At 49.4% G+C, this 20,440-nt stretch overlaps 1 protein-coding gene across 1 annotated transcript in view; it reads right to left on the bottom strand.

Moving 5' to 3' along the window:
* Window positions 1–20,440, bottom strand: part of SAMD11 (sterile alpha motif domain containing 11) — a 324,237-nt gene that overhangs the window by 276,025 nt on the left and 27,772 nt on the right. The window contains exon 3 of the mRNA XM_075906866.1: window positions 9,288–9,410. The gene's annotated coding sequence lies outside the window, so the exon portion shown is untranslated. The remainder of the gene's footprint in view (window positions 1–9,287; window positions 9,411–20,440) is intronic.

The raw sequence follows: 20,440 nt of genomic DNA, 5'->3' as shown, positions 1-20,440 counted from the left end.
GCAATCCAAATGGATCAGACCACCACCAAAACCTAAGCCTGGTGACACTCCCCACCACTATGTAATCCTGGTGTGTATTGTAGGGAGTCTGGTCACAATGCCAGACAGTTTGAATGGCCTATTGGCATTTGAGTCAGAAGCCCAAATTCTTAGGTGTAAAACATTTGCTTTGGATAGAACTTTAGTGTACGGGAGCAGAGGATATTCCACGTTGGATCAGATAATTGGTCCAAATCCAGTACCCTGCTTTGGCAGTGGCCACAACCTGATGCTTCTAAGCAAGGGAAGTCCCCATATTTCATTTAATTAGAGTCCACACCCTGTAATCTCTGCAGTGAAAATCCAGACAGAGATCCTGAAGGGACCCTGTCTGCATAGTATATGATAAGAGAAAGAAATTTCCATGCATCTTTCCAGGCCAAGAGAATTTTTTACATCAGTTTTAGAAAGCAATTTAGCCCAAGCCAATTTTCAATTATGAAAATTGTAAAAATTGAATAAATCAAAATAAGTTAATTGGTCTCCCATGCTATTTCCCTTCCCTCACTTAGGTCACAACCCTACAGACTTCCCCTTATGCTTAACTCTAAGCACCTAAGTAAAGCCACTGAATTCTTTAATGGCCCCAATCCTGCAAGCACTTATGCATTCAAGTGACTTTAATTTACTACTGAGTTAAGTGGGACTAACCCTACATATAAAGCTACTTACATGCAGTAGTGTTTGCAGGATCGAGGCCTTAATTAATCAGTCTAGCAAAAAGACTTTCACATGGTTTAATGCTACTTGACTATTGAGTGCAATGGAGCTATTCATGGATGTAAGAGTTTTCAGGATCAGGAATTCAGTATGGTTTAGAAATAAGACTGGGCGAGGGATTAATCCATCAAGGATTATTAAAATTAAATAATTCATCTGGTCTAATCACATGGGAGATTCTGTTAAGAAAGAAGTTAATAATTGTGAGACTGAGGTTTAAAGTCTGACTTTTGGATGTGCATGGCCATTTTTCCCCCATAAGAAGTATCACCAGGCAACACAAGCACTTTATAAGCACTGACAGAAGAAACCAAAGAGATTCCTAGGCCCCGATCCTGGAAATGCTGCCACACATGCTTCTCTTTTCACACAAGTTGTTTCGCTGATGTCACCATGCGAGAGACTGTGCCGGACACGGACCCCAAAGAGCATGTCTGAGCTCTGGATGTAAGTTCAACCAACAGACTGGAAGAGCTGCAGGCCTTTAACACAGTGAGTTAGTCGCATATTTCAGGGCTGACATTGGTTTCACATGAGTATATGAAACACCCTGAAACAAGAGAATTAAAATTGGCTGTTTTCCTTTTGGATGAAGAGGAGGATCCACCTCTCTCCAAACCAGCAAATGGATCCTGCCAAGTTATTATTTCCTCCATATTTGTCCTCACGGATTCAGCAAGAACTGAAGTGTCACAAGGCTTTTTGACTGTAGGCTGGCAACAGGGACTCCCCAGTGAGTCCTCTTCCGCCACAGCCTTTAACAGGAAAGTCCCTCTGGGGGGAAACCAGCAGTGCAACTCATGCTAGTGGGTGGCTACACAAAACCCTAAAGCTGTGTCAGAGGAAGGACAGTTGCGAATTCCAGCTGCTTTGCATGGGGCCTGATGAGGGTAGATTTTTTGTTGTTTTGTTTGTTGCAGAATCACATGGCAAGCAATGAAGTTCCAGATGTTTCCATTACTCAGTGCCTGGGAGAATAGGAAAAGGTCCGTGGGGGAGCTGGAGGACGTGAGTACTCCCCAGAATTGTAATTCTGCTCCCCCACCACAGGCAGAAAATCCAAATGAAGGATCTGCTTGTCCCTGGGCCGCGGCAGGTGATTCAGGTTTCAGGGAACAAGATCACTTTAACCACTGTCTCTTGGCTGTGAGTTCATACTGCAGGGAGGGACCGTGACCCTAAGTCACTGCTGATGTTGAGAGAGTGGGAAAGAAGGAGGAGAACTGAATGCTGGCAGCTGTTCCCAGAGGCATTGTGCTGGAGGCTTATGTTCCATGCACGTCCAGGCTGACTCCCATGGTACCACAGGTATAGGGTAGACAAGCCTGGCCTGGGCTATGTGGGGGAAGAGTGTTCTGAGCATCCTCGTCTCCCTTGTGCACCTGCACCTTCTAGCCCAGTCTCATAATACATGGTGCGCAAGTGGAGGACCCATTGTGCAGCTCTGCTGCAGTGAGAAAATCTGGCCCATGAGGAGTGCTCTTGCTATGGCTCTAGAGCAAAAGAAATGGGAGCCAGAGAGAAAGACCTCTCGCCAAGGAGATGAGAATGAAGGTTCCACAGGGTACTACGAATTGCACCATCTCCAAATAAAAAAAAATCACCCCCCTCCTCTGCCCAACCCCGGTTCCTCCACCCCATCTTACATCACAGCTCAGTATCCAACGTTTGTTCTGCGATCATTCCGTCTTTGTACATTCCAAATATAGGCAACCCTCTCTCCTTCCCCATCTGCCAGCCTCATAAGTGCATCCGCGGGGCGCTGCCAGGGTGGGGAAGGACTTGTCCCTGCCAGACACAGGCTAGCACAAATGGCCACATGCCACATCGGGCCTGGGGAGCTTCCTTATTGTGGTTTGGTTACTCCCAGGTGCAGGAACCTGCTGAGAAGGCGGTGGTATGGCTAATCCAATCTGTCGTGTTCCTATGATGAGGATCACATTAGTGTGGGATCTACACAGGGGTGAAAGTAACTTACATTTCTTACAGATGCTGTTGTATTACACTGGGGGGGGGCACTCAGGGTAGGGTGTGGGGAGGTGTGATATGACAGTACCTGTAAGAAATTTAAGTGTAGGGTGGAATGGAGGAGACTCAGGGCAGGGGGTGCAGGAGTCAGGGCAGATGGCTGGGTATGTGATGGGTCCAGGAGTCAGGGTTGGGGGTGCTCAAGGCAGAGGATTGGGATGTGGGGGTGCAGGAATCAGGACAGGGGGTTGGAAAGGCACGGGGGGGATGAAGCCCCCTCCCCAGTTCCTACTAATGCTGCTTGTCACTGTCATGAGCGAGAGGAAAGTACACAGTATGGATGACTCACTCCTCTGCCCCCAGCAGCCAGGAGGGAGAGGAACGCACGCAGGCTGCGCCTGTACGCTTTCATCTTGCTCCCTGACAGCAAGCAGCATTCGTAGGACTGGGGAGACATCAGCCTACCTCTAACGGGTGTCCTGCGAGGGATTTAGGGCGGAGCAGTCCTGGACTTGTACGGGAGGTACCGCCAGCCAGCCCCTTTCATCTGCCTGCTGCTTAGTGTGGCAGCCTGCAGGAGAGCCCCAGGAGCCCAGCTGGGAGCGGGCCCCACTCCTGCAGCCAAGCCCCCCAGCCGGCTCTTACCAGAGCGGTGCACCAGTGCACACCGCCTTACACTCACCTCAGGGTCTACATGGCAAATGCAGCTGTTTCGCTTCACACTGAGTTAGTCCCAGCCGGATCTGCTCTTCACTTCGCCAAGGTTCTTGCCTCTTGAGTGGGAGAGGAGGAGGGGTGGGTCAGGCCTGTGTGGTGTCCCGTTTTCCTTCTGGGGCATATGGTCACCCTATGCAAAGGACTCCATCCACACAAAGAGCTGTTGTGGGGCTTCGGAAGTGTGTGTGTGTGTGTGTGTGCGTGCGCGGGGGAGGGGGAGGGGGGCAAGCACATGGCCAATGGACAGGTGATTACACAGACATGATTCCAACCTACTTCCCCTTGTGGAGGGGAGGCGTAGCAGACAGGGAGCCTGAGGCTTTCAGATCAGCATCACACCCTAGTGAGGAGGATTACACCTCCCTGGCATCCATGCACACACTCAAGAAGTCTTGGTGCAATAATTATTATTTAATTATAATTATAATTTACGTTCCTTGTTTCACTTTTCAGACCATTGTGGGCTGGGAACCATGAAAGCGCCAGGAGGCTGGCAGACATAGCATCCACACCGATTTGCTTCCAGACCATCTGAGCTACCAGAGCTAATGTTACCAGACCATCCGTGGAACCCCCAGGGTCATTGCTGGCTTCCTCCTGCCCCGAGGCCATCCCTCAGCTCCTCTACGAAGCCGCCTGGCTGCACCCCAATTAAATCAGAGCGGAGGTCCTCCAGGGCCGTTTGCGGGGGAGCAGAGTGAGTGAATCCAGCGTTGATGCCGATAACATCAGATGTAAAGCGCTGGTGGATTGCGTCAACCCAATTAATAACTAACAAATTTAAAAACCCTCCAGTGCATGCAAGAAGTTTTAAGGGAAGAAAATAGCAGGGGCCTGGAACTTCCTGCTTGTGAGCCAGATCTTCAAGTGGGGCAAAGGGTCTTACAGGGAGTCAATGGAAGTCTTAATGACTTGGAACAACACCGATTTACCCCAGATAAGGATCTGATCTTACTAGTTTCCCATATCAACATTCCTCCTTCATTTCCTCTCTCTGCAATTAGCTGTTATAAGCCAAGACCTTTCCCTGCTGCTGGCAAGACAGAACAGGCATTTGGGGAAAAATGACAGACTCTATATACCATGCATGTGACATTACAGTCACCAGCAAGCCCTGGCCCTTGGTATCATGCCAACATGGTGGGCTTCAAATTCAAGACCTTAAGCCAATGGTCACCAACCAGTAGATTGTGATCTACTGGTAGAACTTGGAGCCTCTGACAGGTGATCCTGACAGGTTTGGCCAAGAGGTTATCAAGCCCAGCACTTCAGCTACCCACTCCCCCCAGCCTACTGCACATCTCCTGCCCTTTGCTTTGGAGCTGCCTACCCCCACTCCTGGGAGCCTCCTGCTTTCTGTGCAGAGCAGGGGAGGGAGAAGAGGGACACTGATGTCAAGGTGCCCCCCTCCCTCCCTGTATTCTATCTCCACAGAGCAGAGAGGGGGCACAACAGGACTTGCGAAGGAGTTTGCTGGCTGCTTTTGGGAGTGATGCAGGGCCAGGACACAGGTGAGCCTGCCTTAGCCCCACTGCTCCACCACCCAAGAGCCACTTGAGGTAAGCACTGCCCAGCTGGAGCCCACATCCCAAAACCCCATACCAGTCACGAACCCCTTCCTGCACCCCAAGCGCCTGCCCTAGCCCTGAGCACCCCTGCATCCAAACACCCTCCCAGAGCCTGCACCTAGAACCCCCTTCGATACTCCAATTGCCTGGCCCAGCATGCTAAAAGTGAAGAAGAGTGAGAGAGGGAGGGAGGGAGGATGGAGTGAGCAGGGGCGAGGCCTCAGAGAAGGGGCACAAAGAAGGCAGGACAAAGGTATTTGGGTTTGAGATAGACCTTGGGTTGCACTTACTTTCAAAAAGTCATCTCGTGCGTTAAAAGGTTGGAGACCCCTGCCTTAAGCTATGAAACCCAAGCACCCCATCAGCAAAGAGACCTGTAGTAATGGCTCAAGCCAGCAGTAAGAACAGTACACTTTCGTAGGCTCACCTTATTCCTGCGGTGCACAGGTCAACCCTCTCACTTTTTGGGAATCAGATGATAATGGATACTTGGAACAGCAGCACAGCAAGACCATTTCTCTCTTCTCCCTTGTTGCAATTGTATTCTTGATTACCCCACTGAGGGGCTCCCAGGAGCCTCCCCAACCGTGATTCCTCATATACTAGATGAGAGGACTTTGGCTGTGCTAGCAACAAGCAGGGCACAGCTTGTGTCCTCTTTGATTGCGTACTCCCAAAGCCATTTATGAAGATGGATGTGCCAGGAACTGCGTTAAGTTGTCTGGATTGGCTCCTTTCTGCCTGCTGTCCTGGATGTCTAGCTTTGGCTGCCACACGTTGTCAGTCTCCAGAAGGAGACAAAACACAAGAGAAGAACTGGGGGGGTCTCACATCTCTAAAGAGGAGTCAGTCAGTAAACTGTACAGCCTCTGTCTGATACAATACTAGATGTGAGGGAAATTGCTTCATGCCCTGTCCACAACCGTCAGCTTCCACTGTTATCTTGCTGCCTACACAGGGCAAAAAGAGAGAGATTACATGGGACAGGCAGAGAAAAGGGCATTTGGATCGGACACCTCCAGCTTTAGTTAGGAAGCTCATCAGCTGCCCCTGAGTGGAAACCTTCCTGGTCCCAGGAACCAGTTTACTCAATGAGCTTCTGCCTCTTCCTCTTGCTTTCCTCTTCCTCTCCCAGCCCAAGGGATCCCAAAATGGTAAAACTGTCTGATTGAGCAAAGGGAGGAGAAAAGGGGATGAGGTGCTGAATGACAGTTACCAGACTAGACCCAACACCTGCTTCCATGGTTTTAAATCCGTGGGCCTGGGCTCCTGAGGCATCAGTGGGGACTTTTCTCCCTGTTTGCACTTGTTTCCCTGAATAATATGGTGGTTTGGCTTTGTCATAAAGTTCTACTCTGCTGGGGTTCTCAGCTGTCCAGATGACAGTCCCTCCCCACAGGACAAGCTTGGAAAAGTCTCAGATGTCTATCCTACCTTCCTCTCTTGGATGTACAGAGTATTTAAACTTGTCTTGCTTTGCTGCTCTTCCAATGGCTCTACCATACTTCTTGGCACAAAAATCCTATTTTCTGCAGAAGGAAAAACCTCTCTGGGGATGCAGAGAGAAAGGATGCTTTAGGAAACTCAATCAAACGGACCCTTCCAATTCACAGGTTCCTTCTGAGACCACAGCCAAGTGGCCCATGCAGCATAGAAGCAAGCAAGACCAGCAAGTCATGTCTCAGGTAAGTATCTCAAGCACGTATCTTGCTGTTGCCTAAAGACGCAGTTCTCATATTGTTGCTGGTAACATGGTGCTCAGACTAGATTAAACCCTTCCTTTGTAGATGCCACAGGGATGCCAGGGGAGGGCAGTTGGCCCATGAGACAATTTCTCTACTAGCATGTTGTTCATTCTGTGAAGAAGCTTGAGCACTGCTAGCCCAAGGATGCACCAGAAATAGCTGACCTGGTTCTATGTGCGATTGTGGCTGCCTCAAAATAGTTTTGAGGACGCATCTTGTAATACTGCTATGGGGCAGGGAGGGCTTTTGCCTGTCCAGATTTGGACAGAAGGACAGTATGGACCCTTCTTCCCTTAGTACAATCTGTCCCACAGAGCAACAGTAAAGTAACTGGACGGACATGTCTTCACTTCCTACCAGACAACGATTGATCCAGCGGGAGTCAATTTATCGCCTCTAGTACAGATGTGACAAATCGACCACTGAGCACTTTCCTGTCGATTCTGGTACTCCACCAGAATGAGAGGAGTAGCTGGAGTCGATGGGAGAGAGTCAGTGATACGTAGAGCTAAGTTATTTATGTTGCATAAGTTAGACCGATGGCCCATGGTCAGGAGAACTGACAGACACGCTGGGCCCCTGGACATGGGGCTGTGCCTCGGACAGAAGGGATGGGCCAGGGCAGCAAGTGCCCCATGCCACCCCGCTGCAAGCCCTCAGCGCTGCCTGGAATGACTGTGTGGGCAACTATTTAAAGGGCCTAGAGCCCCAGGCATTTTAGACTTTCCGAGTCCAGGGGCAATTGCTCCTTTTATCCCTCCCCATTAGTGGGCCTGCTTGCAGTAGTATAGACCAGGCCTTTGTCTCAGATGTTCAAAATGGCTGACATTGGCCAAGCACTCTCAGCTGTGTAATAGAGAGTAGTAATGTCATGGAAGTACCAATCAGTCATATGGCTCATGAAGTGCTCCCAGTTAGCAGGATCTATCTGCAGTGGCGTTAGCCTCTTCTTCTGAGCCTGTGCTAGCCTCCTACCAGGAATGGAAACATTCAGAAAATGCTCCCCTCTTCCTGAAAGGAGAACAAGAAAGTGTGGCTGGAGACCCTCCATTGGGGTGAAATGTCAGCTCTGAAGCCACATGGCAAAGACACGCCCTCTCAGTTGGGTGTCTAAGGGAAGAGGGAGTGAGGGGGATTGGTGGGTCAGGATGAAGTTGCAAATAAATAAGGACAATGCACAATTTATGACGACAAGTCTGTAGTAAGTGCTGTTCCCCCAGAGTGTAAATTGCTATTGATGCCACAACACAGTCCAGCCAAAAAATAATGATGATGATAATTTAGGGCCCGCACTATATCTCACTCAAGGCACAGCCTCACCCAGCAGCAGCTCCCACCCTGCTTTCCTCTCGCTCTTCTCTTTTCATTGGTGTCCTCCTAAATCAAAGACACTCAATGCTGATTTGATTATATTCCCTTCTTTTATTTATCAACCATTGTTTGCTCTCCCCCCTCCCTGCAAGTTCACAGCGTGCACCTCAGTCTTTTCTCAGTCCCTTGCAATGCTCAGAGAAAGCCTGTCTCTAGGCCACAGGAATTAGAATCCCTACCAGCGTGCGTGCCATCCACCGCTGCGCCTCATTCATCATCCTTTAATCTCCCGTTTTATGCTCCAGATCCTGGCTACCCAGTCTTGACTTTCCAGGTTTACAGCCCTGACTTACTTCCCTCCTGTAACATTTTACAGCTTGCTTATTGGCCCTCCGGGTCCTCATTTACACAAGCGCTGTTTTCACGATAGTTAAGACTAATTCATTGGGTTCGTTTGCTCTTGCACTTTCTTCAGCTCCCAGTCTCCTATCTCAAGCAGGAGGTGAGGGTTCCTCTAAATGGATTAGAGGTTTATTATTATTGTTTTGTTTTCTTGAGTTAAATTCTCCCTCCGTCTGACACAGCTCGGTCTGTCTCTCTCTGACGCACACCTGCCCTCAGGGCTGGCCTTAGGGTTTCTGGGACCCAGGGGGGAGAAAGAGCCCGCAAGCTGTTTTCCTCCTCCAGCTCCGATGCTACAGGGAGACATCAGGCAAGAGTCGAGGTAAGACCTTGGGAGCCCAGGTGTGTCCTTTGTTTGTGCCTCAGGCCTGGCTGATTCCACTCGGCTCCTGTAGCATGTTGCTCTGGGTTTCCCTTTGGTTTTTTATTTTTCTCGTTAAAGAAAAAAATACTTTCCCTGTCATTTACATTCATTTCCTCACCTGGGCTTTATATGGTTGCCGCATGACCATTAGAGCCCTACTTTTCTATTACTTAAAAAAAAAAAACACAGACACACATGGCATATTTCAATAAATCTCCCCAGCCCAGGGCTCATTTTCTAGTGTTGCCTTCCTCAGCTTTCACAGCTCCTGCTCCAGCTGGGTCTGAGATTTATTTTGTTTATGTACCAGTTTTCTTATAAAACACAGCACAATCAATGCTTTTCTCTTACATTCGCTTGGCAGCGCAGGGAGATCCTGTTGAGGGCCACCCGGCCAGCCTGCACAGAACCCCATGGTGTACACAAAAGGGGGCAGACTGCAGCTACACTCACCTCATACAATCATGGAGACTACACGACCAGTGTGCAACTCTTCATTGTGATCCCAACAGTCCAGCCCACAAAAACGACTGGACTCCATCTATATTAAGAAGCAGCACTGTATGGACCATATCACTGTACAAAAAAAAAAAAAAAGAGTAAATGCAGGCTGTATAAGCCTCATTTCAGTCACTCTTCACCCTTATGAATCCATCAAACGTCCTTTACAGACACCCCTGTAATAAAATATTGGGACTCATTCTCCTTTGGCTTGCCCCTCACATAGTCACGTGCGCTTTTACAAACAAGGTGTAAAATTCTACTGCTTATGTAAGCGTGATTGGGTAGCTGAGGTAGATCTGTGAATGCAAGGTCCAAAGCCAGGGAGAATCAGGCCTGGGTTGTACCAAATCTTTTCCCAATATTCAAAGTAAATTAAGGAGGAAACTGAAGGTATGTTACAGAGTCCCACATCAGCATTTTGAGGATCAGAACAGCATGCCAATCTCCATCCCCTGTGAACTATTTTACATCAGCTTAATTCAAAATAAAATGAATTACAATAATGATTAATGAAGAGTGAATCTGCAACTAATTCTTTACCCTTCAATTGTACCCTTTCTATAAGGGTTTAAAAGCTGCAGGCATACCTGTGAGATGTAGTTATATATTGCTATCCCCATTTTACAGATAGATACACTGAGACTCAGAGAAATTGAGTGGGTTGTACATGGTCATATAGTGCTTCAAGAACAGAATCCAAGGGTGTTGACTCCCATTCCTTTGTTCTGGCCTCAGGTTGATTTCTGAATGGCTTAAGTCTCCTAAGTGTTGATATCCACTTGCAAAGGAAGACTGGGGTTTTCAAAGATGCTGAAGAACAGACCTAAGCCTTCTTGTTGAAATCAGGAGGTTGATTTAAATGGGAGAAGAGTCGGGCCATTCCTGAGCACTTTGGGGGCTTTGTGTCCCCTTGCCAGGAGACTGAAGGTGCAGAGATCGATCTTCCAGGGTCTAGTAAGGACCCACTAAATTGACTACTGATGGCGCCCTTGTCAATTCCAGTATTTGGGGATGCCATGGAAATTCAACCTAAAGTATGTGAACTCAAGTTATGCTATTCATATTGCTGGAGTTGCATATCTTAAGTTGACTCTCTCCCCTAGTGTCGACCTGGCCTGGGACATCCCTACTGTTCTGTTGCTTCTGTGCCACACTTCATTTTAGAAGAAACAATGAGATTTTTTAAAAAAAATATCAAACCCAGAAGCAAAAACAGCCACAGGAAACCAAGTGGCTCAGTGCAGTGTTTCTCAACCTGTGTACGAGTACCCTTAGGGGTACTCAAGAGAAATCTGGGGGGTGGGGTACGTCAACACAACTGAAATGTGGAGAAAACTGAATTTTTGTTTTAAGTTTTACAGCGCTTTATTATTTTTGTACTTTTTACACCTAAAAATTTCATCACCTGCCCGGCTACGATTAAGTTGTTTAAACAAATGTGTTGCAATGGCAGAACAAAATTGTGTGTGTCTGAAAACTATAGGTACTGAGGGTACTTTTTTTTTTTTTAAGGGGTACTTTATAAAAAAAAAGGTTGAGAAACACTGGATCAGAGCATCAGGAGTTCAGCATCTCTCAAGTCTATAATTTTTCTAAGACCGTTTTCCCAGCAACATCACCATGACCAACAGGTCAGATGCCACCGTGGAGGCCATGCTACACGAACCCTCTCATTCTTTCCCCCTAGCTACACAAGCGTCATCGCCTCAGGTGAAAAATACCCTTTTAGGCCAAGTCTACACTGGCGCTTCACAGCGCTGTAACTTTCTGGCGCAGGATTGTGAAAAAAACCACACACACTCACCCCCCCAAAGTGCAGCAAGTTACAGCACTGTAAAGTGCCAGTGTGAACCAGACTACAGGGATAAGAGCATGAATACTCCCCTCGTGATAGTGGTTTACCCAGAGCACTATGAGAGCTCTCCCCCAGCGCTCATGTTGTGGCCACACTTTTAGTTTAAAGTGGCAGTGTTTTAAAGTTTTAAGTGTAAACAAAGCCTCAAAAGAAAAACTATGCATTGACCTACAATCTGCCTCCCTGTACGCACTTATCGTGGTCTTATGACCATCAGGAATCAGGTGATTATCTTCAGAATTCTGTTCTTCATGTTCCTTCCTTTGCCTTGTCTCATTGCCACGTGGCCCCTATTCTACCCTCTGTAATCTGCTGCTTGCTGATGTGCACACTGCTGACTGGGTTCCTCCAAGTGCAGGCAGTGGGAAGGAAAAACCAACAATCTCATGTGTGTATCTGTTTCCTGGCTTGGCGTGTGCACCCTACCCCTGGTGCCAGCAAAGTTGACTGAGAGATAAGTGTGCCAAGGGATCCCCTCAGATTCTGCTGCCAGTAGGTACTGGCAACACAGACACACAAAACATCATAAATTCCTGCAAACCTCGTTTGTTTGAAGGGCAGAGCAGGCCTGGGCTAATGTATTTAGCAGCCAAAAAAAAAAAGGAGGAGGGGGGGGGGGTACTTGGAACCTGACACCGCCGTTTCTATTCACTAGACAAAATACAACAGCAGAGTCACGGAGCAAAGCCCAGCAGGCTGTGTTAGTGAGGGGCTGCCTCCGTGTCTGTCCCACATCCCCAGCTAGTCTTGTGCATTTGGGGGGTTTTGTGTGTGAGAGTGAGAGATATGAGCAGGGACTTTCCCCACTGACCCTGGACTCCACGCGAAACTGCCACTTTGACAACACCATGTGCAGCCTGGGCTCCCAGCTGGCCCCGGGAGCTGCACATGGCATTTCAAAGCAGCAGCGCCGCGTTGAGCCCAGGGTCTGGCCCAGGGCTCTATGTGGTGCTGCCGCTTTGAAGCACCCCGTCTTCCCCCCCCCCCTTGCTGCCTGTTTCTGATAAAGGCAGCAAGGGAAGGGAAGGGGGAAGCGACTAGTCAACTAGTCTGTTGACTATCCAATAAGCATTTGCTTATCGTATAGTCGACTCGTCATTCACATTCCTAGCCCAAACCTGAATGTTTCCCAGGTTACCATAACGTGTAACGCTTTACAGCTCTGCTACATGCTCCTTTTACCACTCAGGAGACAACACCCTTGATCTGGCTTCCCCAAGCAGCCCCCTTGATTCTAACAGGCCTCCTCGTCATAGGTGGCAAGTTATATGAGCCCATCATGCCCGTGCTCCACCAATATTCAGGAACGTGGGCACAGCTCCACCAATATTTGGGCTTCTATTTTCAAAGCTATCCGTCCCATCCATAGGACGTGGGGTGCAGGGTAGCTTGGGAGGCTAGTGGGAGTGGGGAGGGCGGTGCCAGCAGCAGTGAGTGACCTGGCCCTGCCTGCCCCACTCCCCAACGCTGGCTCCCAGCACTGCTTGGGAGAGGGGCGGAAGCGGGAAAGAGGTGCACAGGGCTTGGGGGAAGAGGTGGAATGGAGGCGGGGTAGGGAAGGGGCAGAGCAGTGGGACTGGCTAGGGCTGGCTTGCTCACTGTTGCTGGCACCAAGCTCCCACTTAGATTCCAGGCTGCCCTGGACCCTGTGTCCCTCTGAAGCAGCTCCCCCCCCCCACACACACACAAAGCATGGGGCCCAGGGCAGTTGCAAACCTGGCATCCAGACTCCTCATACGGTTAGGCAGGTAGAATCAGGCTAAGACATGACTCCAATCAGAGGCATTAACCCTTTTAGGCCATGAAAGTGGCTGTGATACTCACTCACAGGTCTCCAGGGTGTGTTACCTGATTGCCAGACGCTGGGGCAGACCTGTGCAAGCAGTAGCACGCCCCATTCCATGGTCAGTCTCCGCACATCACCACAGCCAAGATTCAAAACAAAGGACAGCAGATCAGCACCTGCCTTCCGGGAGAAGCCTCCTTCTGCATTCAAGCAGATCACCAAGAACCAGATGCTTTGGGGATGGTGAATCTCTGCCTGCACATGGTATGCTGGCCTCGCTCGGGAGAAGTACACAGTGCATGAAAGAAGGTACGTTCAGGGTTGGGGAGAACATGCCTTTACCTAGGGAACAGGGATTAAGGCTTTCAAACTTTTCTTCTCACGACCCAGCTGAAGAAAATTGTTGGTGCTCACAACCCAACATTATTTGACTGGGGTGTGGCCTCCAGGGTGGGGCTGAGGAGGAGAGCTTTGGGCTCTGGCTTGCAGGGGGGTCAGGACTGGGACAGGAGGGGCTTACCTCAAGCGTCTCTCACTCAGCAGTGCCGTGGGGGGGGGGCGGGGCTAAGGCAACTTCCTGCCTCTCCTGCCACCAGAGACCGTGGTGTACCCCAGGCGCAGCCACCAGCAGGTTCCCAGCCTGTGGGAGTGCAGAGCTAGTGCTCAGGGCAGGAGCAGCATGTGGAGCCCTGTGCGCTCTCCCCCTCACTCCCACTCCCAGGAGCCAGAACTGTTCCCAGCTGCTTCTGGGGCACTGCGCAGTCTGCGGTGCCAGGACAGGCAGGTCGCTGCCCAGCAGCAACGAGACCCAGTGCCCGACAATCCACCATCCAGTACTGGGTCACGACCCGTAGTTTGAAAACCACTGAGTTAAGGCAACAATTCATTGTCTGCAATGATGCTGCTTCTTTGGGATCTGTGCTCCAGAGGGCCCCTTACAGATTTTCCTCTTGGTAGTTTATAGGGCTAGTGGGCATAGGTGGGACTGAGGCTATGGAGGGAGACTGAAAGCCTCATCTCCACCCATTATGTCAGTGTGTGCTTCCCTTGAGTCACTGCAACACGCCCACCGCGTGGTAAGAGAAAAGTCATGCACCTAGCTGGATTAGGGCACTGCTGTTCTGTTCCCAGAGGCTGGCTCTGAACTCACGAGTTGGGGAGGGGGGCATCACATACCTTGTCTGTACTAGTGGTACCCTCCAACATCAGTGATGTATGAGCTCAGCCTTGCCCATGCTTGGCTCTCTAGCCAGGGGCCTCCCTCGTGGCCGTGCTAGGTGGACCCAGAAAAACAGAAGGAAGCAAATTAAAAAGGTCCATTTGGGAGGCAGTAGCTGAAGAGCAATTACTGAAGGGAAAATGGGCAAAGCTCCCCCACCCCCTCTCCAATATAATCCTGGCTGCAGCCAGAGCAGCAGGGCTTGAATGGGAATCTCACTGCAGATGAATGTATGAGCCTCCCCTTCCCCCTCGGCTGTACGCTGCCAGGGAGAATGACTGGCGGCTGCAAGTCCAAAGGGAGGGGATGCACAAAAGACCTTAATTAGAAAACTGAAAGCAGCTGTGCAAGGGGAGGGGGTGAGGGACCTGAACCCAAGGTCAGCACTGCTGAGGTAAATCTCCCAGGCACCACTGGCTAACTGACCTTCCTAATCATCCACTTGAGCAGTGGGATGGGGGAAAGCAGGGGAGGGGAACACCCTCAAATGTGTGTGTAACTGTGTGTGAGTGAGTGTGTTGGGGGGGCGGCTTTTCCTATTTATCAAAGTTAATTTTTTTTAAAAAAATCCAGGTTAGATCCAAAATCCTAGTCCAGACCTTAACCCCTCTCTGCCTCCTTGCCAAGTCTCCTAAGGGAAGTAAACAAACTAAATCTTAGTCCCAAATTCAGAGCAGCCCCTTGGGATTCCTGTGCCTTCCCCGCCCTCACCGTACAGACTGCATCTGATTTAACAGGCCTAAATGGAGCACTCAGGCACAGCTGCCCCCAGATCCACTCCCAGGGACACACAAGCCGTATGCTCACAAGCAGCACCCCTCCAAGTAAGACGAAGCGACAGGGCCAGGAGGGTCGGCGGTAGGCTGTGGGCCTGGCTTGCATAGATGCTGAGTACCAGCATCTCCCGTCCTCTCTAGCTGGCAACGTGGGTGCTCAGCATCTCTGGAGACCAGGCTGCTGATTTTAAATCAGGGGGGAAAAAAAACAGACCTGATGAGAGCGGTGGGAGCCTCCTGGGGGGGGGGGGAGAGAGGAGCAGCAGGAGGAGGAGAAGGAATTAAAATAAGCTGGGCTGTCTCATCACTGCACTGAGACTCAGAAATACGGTGGGCAGCGTTCCCTCTTAAGTTTTCCATCTATGTGCAGAATACATTTTGTTAGGTACACGGAGGCATGTGTGGATGTGCACCACCAGGAAAAACACATGCTGGTGGCTGTGGGCACTCTATTAAACAACTGGGCAGCACCTAGATCTCTCCTGGGTGGCCTCTTGATGCTGTTATGTCCCAAGAAATGTAATAAAGAATGGAAATCAGGGCCCAACCCAAACCTATGGAAGCCAATGAAAGGCCCCCGTTGATGTCAACAGACCATGGACCATGACACATGGCCTTTCAGGTAGTCTCACTTCCAGCGTGGCATCAGTGCCATGTCTAGCATGTATTGTGTCGCAGTGGGGCAATCCCTTGGTCTTGCAGTGGGAGGATTCAGCTGCTGAGGCCCCTCACCTGGCATTTTCCAAGGTGCTGGCCAAATATGTGTTTTTTCCCCCATGCATAGCCTAGGCTCTAAGGAGTTAAAAGGCATTCTGATTTCAGTTCCTTCAGAGCATTCCCATTGCCAAAGCTGCAGTTGATAAACCTGTGTCATTATTTGCTTCCTTCAACCTGGCACCAAGCCAGCTTTTCCTGCAGCTCCCTCTGTCTGTCTCTTTGGAAGCATCCTTCGAGGCTGCTGCACGGCTCAGTGATTCCCAAGTCATGGAGAATATGGAAAATCCGTATCAAACAATGACCCAAGAGAGGGAAGGAGCAAAGCTTCATTCACTTGCCTCTGTCTCCTCCCCACCTCCCAAATGCCTCCACTTCTGCCCAGCTTCTCCTGAGTAGGGAAGAGCAGAAGTGGTCTCACACTACACCCTTTTGGGGAGAGGCAGGCGAGAGGAGAGAATGGCAGAGGGAAGAGGGGTGGGGGAGATGGGCAGTCCCAGGGGAACTGAATGAACTTGTTCACAGGGAAAGCTTCCCATCCAGACTGGCAGGTTTCTTTTATCCTGTTTCAGTTCAGTAAAAGCCTCAATTAACTCCCCATTAATTATTAAATCAGAACAATGCGTCTCTGGGTTCCAACAGCTAGATTCTGTTACTGCCACGTCTTTGGGGAGCTCAACTAGTTTTACAACTTAGGACATAAATGCCATCCTTCAAGGAGTTTCTGGGTTGTTTTTATTTTCTTCTCTTGGGTTGCCTATGGCGTTTTTAATTCATAGCTCTCTGTCTCTGCGTATTAGCACACACGTGCACATGTTCGATGCTGGGAAGATGGGTCCATCTGCACAAGGTCAAGATTAATACACTATCTAGAGCCTATAGCAACACACACATACACACACACACACACACACACATTCTCAGAGTCCCATTGGCTATAGCTGCTCCCTTTGTAGATGACACTATCAAGGTTCCAGGTGCAGTCCACCCTTAATTCAGATGCCGTCACCTAGCACCCATCCTCCCAGACTGGTGATAGGGATTCTGCCACCTAAGCCAACCAGCACACGTTCACCTCTTACCAAACCCATAGCAACACACGCAGCTACTCAACGCTGTGTTGCCCCAAGTAATTCATCGGCCTAGATGACAACCGCCTCTGCCCTGCACAGCAGAGCCATCTCTCCTCCACTCCCGCTGACAGATGCTCTCTTTTGTCAATCACCCTTATCACATGATTGTTTCCCTCCACACACAGGCAACCTGTGGAACTCCTTGCCAGAGGATGTTGTGAAGTCCAAGACTATAACAGGGTTCAATAGACAACTAAATAAATCCATGGAGGTTAGGTCCATCAATGGCTACTAGCCAGGAAGGACAGGGATGGTGTCCTTAGCTTCTGTTTGTCAGAAGCTGGGAATGGATAATAGGGGAGGGATCACTTGATGGTTCCCTGTTCTGTTCAGTCCCTTTGGGGCTCCTGGCATTGGCCACTGTTGGAAGACAGGATACTGGGATAGATAGACCTTTGGTCTCATCCAGTGTGGCCATTCTTGTGTTTTTATGTTCCTCTGGGCACAGGTAAGTGGAATGTGGTACAGCTTGCTTCAGAGCTGGAGTTAATACCACACACCATGCATCTGGCCAGCAACGGTGTGTTCCAGAGCACCAAGGAACCCTTTTGGGAGACCAAGAAAATGTTATAGGTTGGCACGATCCTGAACGTTTTCTCCTTTCCTCCACCTGCTGCACTGCCCAGCAGCATAACATGCTGCCTTTGCCTCTGCTTCTGCTTAACTGGTCCAGTTTTGATTTGGCCAGCTTGCTTCCGCAACGCAATGGCTCTCAACACTCCCATCTCCCAGCCCTCCCTTTGCTTGCTGTCACCCGACCCTTGCCCGTTCAGCGTTGTAGAACACTGTCAAGAACTAAAAAGCAAAGCAGATTCCCCACCCAAAAAACATATTTAACTGGGGGCAAACTTTTTGTGCCACTCTCTTAAGTTCAGTGGAGCAGTACAGGGCAGGGGCGGACCCTCAGCCAGGAGTCTGTCTTCAATTTATGTCCCGTGGTTGCATGAGATGTTTCTTGCTGTGGCATGGGGGCCCTCTCCACTCAGACTCTCACCTCTGAGAACTGAAATGAGGCAATGGTACCTCTCAGGTGCCAGCCAGCGTGTGGGAAGCTTTGATGCCAGGGACAGAAATATAGCTGCCAATGGGGCTGATAACCTTTTCCCAAACTGTGTGTGTGTGTGTTTGTGTGAGAGAGAAACAGATGGAGAAATTGATAAAAAAGGACAGACGTTGACAGACAAATGAAGTAAACAGATAGCTCTGTGACTGGCCAGCTGGCTCCCTTGTTTTCCCTCTCTCCTCCTCTTCCTCAGACTTGGGGAACTGGCACTACTTCACCCGTGACCTGCAGGGCCATGGACAACATGTGATTTGTTTTGTCTCCATTGGAAGGGACTGCAAATTTTCCTGCAGTGAACTCACTTTCTGTCGGCTCCCCCTGTCCTTCGGGTAATGCCATAGACGGCGGATTTTCAGATCTGTTGGCAAAATATATTTATATTGGAGAAGCTGATTCCACGTTTCGCTTTAAAATCACTCCAGGGTAGCGGAAAGGGTTGGAAGGGAAACAGCCGTAAATATTTCATTTTATTCTTGAAAAAGATTAAACAAATATTCCAACTGTAGAGCTTGTTGCGTGTGTGTATGTGGGCTGGGCATTCACCATGCTCAGTGGCTGACAGACTGATTTTACATCTTCAGGTGCAAGGTTATCCTGGGAGTCTGCTCTCCAGAGGACAAGGAGCACAGACCTCATGTTCAAAAGAAAAGCCTCTGGAGTCGGAGCCAGACGTCTGGGGGCACCTGTCATGCAGATCTGCCTGAAAGATTCTATCCAGGGCTCTGGGTCACATGCAAGCAGAAGGCGGAAAGGAAGGAACGCTGCAGAAATGCTGTGAGAAGCCGCTTGGGAGCAGTGGTGCAGCCTCCCCTGAAAAGGAGAGGTGGATGGATGGTCCCATAGCTAAGTCACTGCTCGGAGACTTGAGCTTGATTCCCAGCTATGCCACAGACACCTGTGTCAAGCTGCACATGGCCTGATTTTTCAGAGGCGATGTGCATCTACGGCTCACAGGGTGGGATTGTCAAAAGCGCATGGCTCAAGAGCACACGTCCGAGTGATTCTCACAGGCACTTTTGAATGGCTCCCTACCCTCCCAACGAGAGGCAATTAAACTGTTCTTCTCTCTGTGCCTCAGTCCCTCAGAATATTTATTTTGGAGGGGTTGCAAAGGGGTGGATGAAGAATGGCAAAGAGCTGCACCTTAAATACGTACATCTCTGTCGAACCCAGGGCACGCACATTGCTTTTTACACACTTTTTACTACAGTAGACTTCCGATAATCCGGAACCTATGGGACCTAGGTCGTGCCGGATTATCAAATATGCCAGACTATCAGGAGGTACTATAAGCTGGTTATATATATACTGTATACATTATATACTGTATATAAAGTGTTCTTAACCCTTTTTATTGTACATACTGTATACAGTATACTGTAATGTTTTAGTTTTTTTAAGCCTTTTTTACCCTTTTTGCTCAGTTCAGCTGCTGCTGCTGTTACCTTGTGACTCATTTTTTGCCGAAGCTCACTCACTAGGCTCTTGCCATTTTGATGCCGGACTATCAGGAGTGCCGGACTATTGGATGCCGGACTATTGGAGTTTTACTGTATTTGTAAGCTCCAATGGGCAAGTACCTTGAGCCTTGGCCTGTTCCATAAGAAGTTGATGCACTGCTATGAAACAATCTATTACTTATAAATAAAACAAAGGTTAAAGAGACACTGTCAGGTATTAGCCAGGCTCCCAGGATAGAGACAGCTAGATCTGTATACCAAGCTGTGTGAGGGGGGGAAGAGGGTCTCTGAGATATTTATGGGATCAGGGGCCATATAACTACTTAGGACAGAGAAGTAGACTTTTTCCTCTCCCATATTTTGCATCCGTGGAAGACAGGGCAGGGTTTTGTCCCACATCCTAATATTTACATGGGTAAGTAATGGGAGCAGAGGGGTGCAAAATGAAGGGGCAGAGGCAAGGGAGAACAAATTTGCATCCGTCCTGGGGTTTGTATGCCTGCAAAAAGAAGCTTCTGCATTCATCTTGTCCCTGGCAGGGGGAAGAAGTCCACTATAGAGCCTGATTCTCCTTTCACTTACATCATTTGTATGCTGGGGTAACTCTATTGAGTTACCCCGATTGATGCCAGCCTGCACTGATGGGTCCTGACCAATGTCCCCTTTAATTTTTTCCATCCATGTGCAGAATAAATTTTGTTATGTGCCCCAAGGCATGTGTGGATGTGCACCACCAACAAAAACACTGCTGGTTATGAGTGGCTGTGGGTGCTCTGCCAAACAGCTGGGGCGGCACCTGAATCTCTCCTGGGCAGCCATCCAAGTGCTCAGCTGAGAGGGAATCCTGGTCCTGACTCCTCAAACTCTGGCTTTAGCCTGTGTCTGATGCACTCCACTTGCCAAGTAAGTCAACTGTTAAGCAGTCGGAGAAGTTCTGTCCTCTGCTGCCAAGTATGGAATAAATGATGAGCGGCACTTAGGTAAAGGAGCAAGGTTACTGTGCTCCTGCCATTATGCCGTTCCCTTTCAGCTACAGCAAACAGATCGGTATCTTTCACAACAAAACAAAACCAAGCAAATGATCACAAGGCAGAGC

Source organism: Pelodiscus sinensis, chromosome 23 (assembly GCF_049634645.1).
Source record: "Pelodiscus sinensis isolate JC-2024 chromosome 23, ASM4963464v1, whole genome shotgun sequence".
Taxonomy (NCBI): Eukaryota; Metazoa; Chordata; order Testudines; family Trionychidae; genus Pelodiscus; species Pelodiscus sinensis.
This window is presented reverse-complemented; position numbering and strand designations above follow the sequence as displayed.